Here is a 6000-nt window from a genome sequence, read left to right as displayed (position 1 = left end):
GGTAGATATTTTTAGGCAAGCAATAGTTTCAAACTGGAAAGAAATCCTCCTAACACTAAGACATAAACACAAATGACTGAGAGCCCTTTTTTCTCTTTTTAAAAATATTCTAAAGCATTTCCTTTCTTGCAGATTTTTTTTTTTGATTAAAATTGCAAGTCCTCAGATACCAGGTTGAATTGCATTATTGTTAAGAACCACAGTGAGAAGGTATTAACACACACGCACTTCCAGTATCTCAAAGAGCAGAAATAACCGGCTTAAATGCCAGAATAGTGTGATAGATGTCTGGTAGGAAGGCCAGGAACTAGGGGAAAACTTAGAGAAGTACGCGGTTGGGGAGGCATCAATGGAGAGACAATGCGCTGTTTTCAGAGCCCAGCGTGTTGTGGCGGAGAGGATGACCTTTAACCTTTAAAGGACATTTATTTGGGAAACTCTGAGCAGCGTTCACTTTGAGGGGGCGAAAGGCGAGGTGGAATGTTGTGGCAGTATCTACTTTAGTAGGTCCAGGGTGGTTTAGGGATGTTTGGAGTCGGTTGGTCCGGGGGTTGGGCGAGGGCCATGTTGAGGGAACGCGGGCCAGTCCCAGGGAAGGCGGAAGCCGGCACCTGGATGCTCCGGAGAACAACTCGGGTGGGGGAAGGGTCGTGGAGAAAAGTAGAGTTCAGCGTTGGTTTCTGTCTTCGCGTGTAGGACGATCAGAAGAGGCGCAGAGGAGCCGCGCGGGGTGTTTCCCGCTCCGGGGGAACGCCGGCTGCGCCCGCGGCGCCCGCGCCGTGGCCCCTCTCCCGAGGCGGCGAGCGCTCCCCCCGGCCCGGGCCGCGGCCCTCCCGCCCCGGCGGAGGCGCGCGGTGGATTGTGGGCTGGGGGCTGCGGCGGCCTCGCGGCGGCCTCCGGCGCTGTCTCCGGGACCTAGCCCGGCCGAGCCGGGCCGGCGGGGTGAGGGGAAGCAGTGGAGCAGGGAGCAGAAGCGCTAGGGGTAGTGGTCGCGGCGCGGCGGCGGTGGCGGCGGCGGCGGCTCCTCTGGAGGCCGGGGATGTGGGAGAGGCGGTGGCAGCAGCGGCGGAGGCGGCGCTGCGGACCCGGGGGAAACTGCTGGCTGACAGGACACCCGGGAGAGACGTGAGGGAGCCGCCGCTGCCGCCTCTCACCCGCGAGCGGAGCTGGGCTCGGGAGGGCGGCCCTGTGCTCCCCCGGCCGACGGGCCTGCCGGCGCGGGGCGGGGGCGGGAGGCCGGGCTCCGGCCCGGCGGGGCTCCGGGCGGCGGCGGCCGCGGAGCAGCCTCGGCGCGACGTGGAGGGCTGGAGGCGGCGGCGATGCACTAGGCCTCGCTCTGGGGCGGCTGCCCGGGACCCGCAGGTAGGTGTCGGGCCGGCCCCACTTGACCCCCCCGGCGCTTCGCGGCCCACCCTCACCCCGACCTCCTGTGGAGAGAGGGCCTGAGACCCCACCCCCTGTGTCACCTCCCCGGCCCGAAGCGGACGGAGTTTCGGTCACAACTGACGGGCGCTGAAGCTTCCATTCTCTTCTCCGCCACCACCTCCTCTTCCTTTTCGCTCCCGCTCTGGGATCGGGGCGGTAGCTGCTCTCCCCACTTCAGTCGGCGGCCGCAAACGCCGCTGTCCCCCCTCTCGCCCCTCTCTGGGATCCGGGCTTTGGAACTTCCATCACCCTCCTCAGATGCTGCCCCGAAACTTTCCCTTTCTTTTCCCAGTAGGGCCTTTCAGCCTCCTTTTGAGCCTATTGGAATAATTTAAATATTAAAAAATTGTTTTTCTTCCTGGGGAAGGCTTCCTGGGGAAGGCTATCCCCCTTCCCCCATTAACTCGGTGTTTTGCAGTTTGGCGATTTAGCTCGCAGTAGTTTGTTCAGTAATTAATTTTCTTCAGTTCTGCTTCTTAACATCTGTGCATTGATACAAAAGCAGGCCTCCCCTGCCCTCCCATCGTTGACAAGGGAACTTTTGGCTGTACATTATAATTAACTACTTGGTCTGTCCATGTGTTGTGAGTTCAGGACGATATTTTTAGAATTTTGACTGACCTGGGGTTGCAAGTTTTGTTTTGTGTTAACTCGCCTTTAGCCAGCTTTATTTTTTGTCCTTTATTGAGTGAGGCCCTCCTTACTTTCGAATAATTAAATTGTTTGCACTATTTGTTTTTTTGTTTTTAATTGGCTCTGTTTCTGATTTGTCAAACCCCAGGGCGATCAATAGTAAATGATTACAAGGCAGATGATATCATGATATAGTATGCTGAGGAATGCGTTATTGTGGTTAACTTAAACTGCAGATTTTGATGGACATTCGAGTTGACTTTTATAAAAATGATAGTTCTAATTGGAAAAGTACTTTGAGAGCCTTGATGATTTCTAAGCAGTTTTGATGGAACAGATGGAATGATTGGGATTTGACTATATTTGTATTGCAGTCAGAGTCTGATTTCCTAGAAATGAGTATTACTTGATGGTTCATAGTGGTCATCATTGCTCATGATAGGTTTTGGTAAGAATGATCAATATGTGCAAATTTTGGGTGGTTGATAGTTGTGGTTTGGGGGATTAAGTGTTTGCAGTTTTATTGTGATTTGGCTATTATAAAATTATAATCTGGTAACTTAAGAATTACTACACTGTGAGGATAGACCTTACAGTTGGAGGATCATTTTTAAAAGAAGTGAAAAATGTATTGATTTTCTTTGTAAAGAACGTATCACAGAACTGTAAAGACTTCACATTTTGTTGATGATATTTATATATTTTGTTTTTGTTACTTAGCATTTGGCTTTCTGAAATGTTTTCATAGTTTTTAAATTATCCAAAGTTTACTAGAAAAAGATTAAATTTTCATGTTTTTCTGGAAAAGTTAAAATTTATTTCTGGGTAGGTATTAAGTTTTTATGTCAGAATTAAAATCAAATGTAACTCATGAAATGGCAAACTTCGCAGAATTTGTTCTTAATCACGTTCCTTTTTCTATCCATAAAAGTTGATTAAAATTCCTTTTTCCTGCTTCTAGCCTTTTACATCTTTGAGTAACACTCATTTAAAGGATGAAATTAAGTGATTTATAGTATATTTACAGAGTTGTGAAACCATCATCATAATAAATTTTAGAACATTTTCATCACCCCAGAAAGAAACCTGGTCATTAACAATACTCCCCATTCCTCCTACCCCACCCCCAGACCTAGGCAACCACTAATCTTTCCATCTCAATATTTGCCTATTGTGATTCATTCATATAAGTAGGTTTTTGAAGTTTTTCTCTGAAAATCAACTTACATGTTTAAAATATTTTGAGTCCGAGAATAAGCAGCTGATCACTGGTGTTAATAACTGATGTTCTAAACAACTATTTGGTTGTATTCAGCATGAAGTATGGAGAAAGATTGGGGGTGCCTAGGTGGTTCAGTCGGTTGAGCATCTGACTCTTGATTTCCACTTGGGTCTTGATCCCAGGATGGTGGAGTCAAGCCTCACTTCCCCTCAGTTGGGGATTCTCTCCCTCTGCCTCCTTCCTCTGCTGTCTTGCTCACATGTGCTCTCTCTTGCTCTTTCTCAAAAACAAATTAAGATTAACAAGCCTGGTTGGAGGCCTTCTTTTTCAAAGACCTGGGGCCCTAACATCTAAACTAATGGTTCTCAAAAGAGGGTAAATTTACCCTCCAAGGGACATTTGGCAGTGTCTGGAAATGTTTTTCATTGTCACAACTGAAGGTGTGGTGCCATTGGCATATAGCCAGGAATGTTGCTAAATTTATAAATGCACAGGATACATCCTATGTTATCCCGCACACCCCTCTCCCCCAACAAAGAACAAAGAAGAGCCACCCAAATGTCAGTAATGTTTTAAACCTGTGGTTTGTATTTTTCTGGCTAGTGTTCTCAACTCCTGCCAGGTGGGAAAATAACTCTCACTGGGTATATTAGATTAGCCCTTTAGGTCCTCAAGCAACTCTCTCTTTGCAGTTGAGGGCATATGAGGGAAAAATAAAAGGACATCTAACTATGACACAGTGCAGATATTCTTTAGTAAAAATTAGTAATTAGAAATAATTGGAATTAGATATTCTACAGTAAAAAAATTTTTACTGGAAATGGCAGATTTGTTTTACTGCAGATCTGAACTATTATGTTTTGAATTGTTCGTTACTGGTGCATAAGTTTTTGAGGGGTAGATTGGGCCCAGGTTGTGGAGTTTTTGAACGTGATAAACTTGATATATACCACTATCAAAGAATACATAAGGAGAGTGACGTATCGTATCTGAATTTTAGAAACATGATTCTAAAATTGAGTGAGGTTAGAACCAAAGAAGCTTTTGCTAGGAGATTCTCACAGCAGTCTAATCTGCAAATAAAATCCTGAACTAGATTACTCGCAATTAGAATGGAGAGCAAGGGATGGATGTGTGATGAATTTTGGAGGTAGAATCCATAGGACAGTCCACACTGGTATAGAAATTAAAGAATGTAGAGGGGTCAGGGAGTCAAGTTGGCTGTAGGGTTTCTAGTTTAGGAAACATAGATTATTGTGCCATTAATGGAGCTAGAGAAGGAATAAACTTTTGGCAGGTGGTGGCAGATAAAGATGGCATAAATAATAAATTTAAGTTTTGGCTATATTGAATTTTAGGTATCTTTGAGACTTGTAGGTGAAGATGCCTAGTAGGCAGTTAGAAATGTGGGTGTGGGACACTGAAAAGAGCTTATAACTGGAGAAAGATCTGAAATCTGTCTAGTTTTCTCTATCTCCACTACCATTATCGGAGTTCAGGCTATGGGCAGATCTCAGTGAGATTAAGCAAGTTTCCTATCTGGACTCTTCTAGTCTAAGTCTTCTCCATTGCATTCTCTGTGCTATAATCAGTGATTTTTCTGAAGGGAAAATCTGATTATATCATTTCTCATCATAAATTATTTCTGTGACTATTTTATCCTCATGATAAAATCCATATTCCTTATTCTTTTAATAGATTTGTAATTTCATTTAAGTTATTTTCCCAACTTACCTCTCTAGCCTTGTGACTCTCCCCTATTCCCTCCTCCCCCTGAATATATAATTTTCTCAGACATGTTGAATTATTTCCGGTTTCTGGCAGAAGGCTTCTTTTCCTGTCCAAGCCTTGGCAACATACTATTCCCTATTCCTGGAGTATTCTCCTTTTCTCATACTTCCTCCCCTCCGTTTATTTGGTCACTTCTACTTATCTTCACTTCTTTGTAAACTTTAATTGATTCATTATTTTTTATTATTATTGAAAAATTTTAAACCTGCAGAAAAGTCAAGAATAGTGAACACCTACACACACATCCATAAACACTCGCCGCCCCCCCAATTTCTTTTGCCAAGTCTGAAAGTAGGCTGTAGATTTCATTACATTTCACCCCTAAATACTTAAGCATGCATCTCCCAATTACAGGGACATTCCCCTATATGATCACAATGCTGTTATGATACCTAAAAATATCAACACTCAACAAGCTTATTAAACATACAGTCCATACCTAAATTTCTCCATTTGTCCCCAAATTTTTTATAGCTGTTTTTTTCTCTACACTATTACAAGATTCAGTTAAGGTTCATGTATTGCATTTGGCTGGTATGTCTCTTTAGTCTCCTCCAATCCAGACTAGGCCCAGTGCCTCCCTCTTCTTTTTTGGTTTATCCTTTGAAAAATAGAGGCATTTGTGCTCGAGTTTATTCCATATTCTGAATTACTCTGTTTCTTCATGATTAGATTCTGGTCAGATATTTCTGGCAAGAATACCACACAGATGATAGGTATTCCTACCACTTTATCACATCAGGAGGCACATAATGGTAGTCTGTCCCCCTGTTGGTGATTCCAGCTTTGATCATTTGGTAAGGGTAGGAACTGACAGATCTATTATTTTTTTAATAAATAACTGATAGGGTGATACTTCATGGCTGTGTAAATATCCTTTTCCTAACATCCTTTTAAACCAATGGTTTTATTATCCATTAATGATCCTT

General features: G+C 44.2%; 1 protein-coding gene across 2 annotated transcripts in view; it reads left to right on the top strand.

The window, feature by feature from the left end:
• Positions 1-303: 303 nt before the first annotated feature.
• The window catches only part of VPS54 (VPS54 subunit of GARP complex), an 89011-nt gene continuing 83314 nt past the window's right edge, over positions 304-6000 (top strand). The window contains exon 1 of one of the 2 annotated variants that reach the window (XM_045054272.1): positions 304-503. The gene's annotated coding sequence lies outside the window, so the exon portion shown is untranslated. Of the gene's footprint in view, positions 504-1223; positions 1363-6000 lie in introns of those variants that run through there. The other variant, XM_045054271.1, reaches the window with a different exon arrangement.

Source organism: Felis catus, chromosome A3 (assembly GCF_018350175.1).
Source record: "Felis catus isolate Fca126 chromosome A3, F.catus_Fca126_mat1.0, whole genome shotgun sequence".
NCBI classification, from domain to species: domain Eukaryota; kingdom Metazoa; phylum Chordata; class Mammalia; order Carnivora; family Felidae; genus Felis; species Felis catus.
The sequence above is the reverse complement of the archived record's forward strand: the minus strand, read 5'-3'. Positions and strand labels throughout refer to the sequence as shown.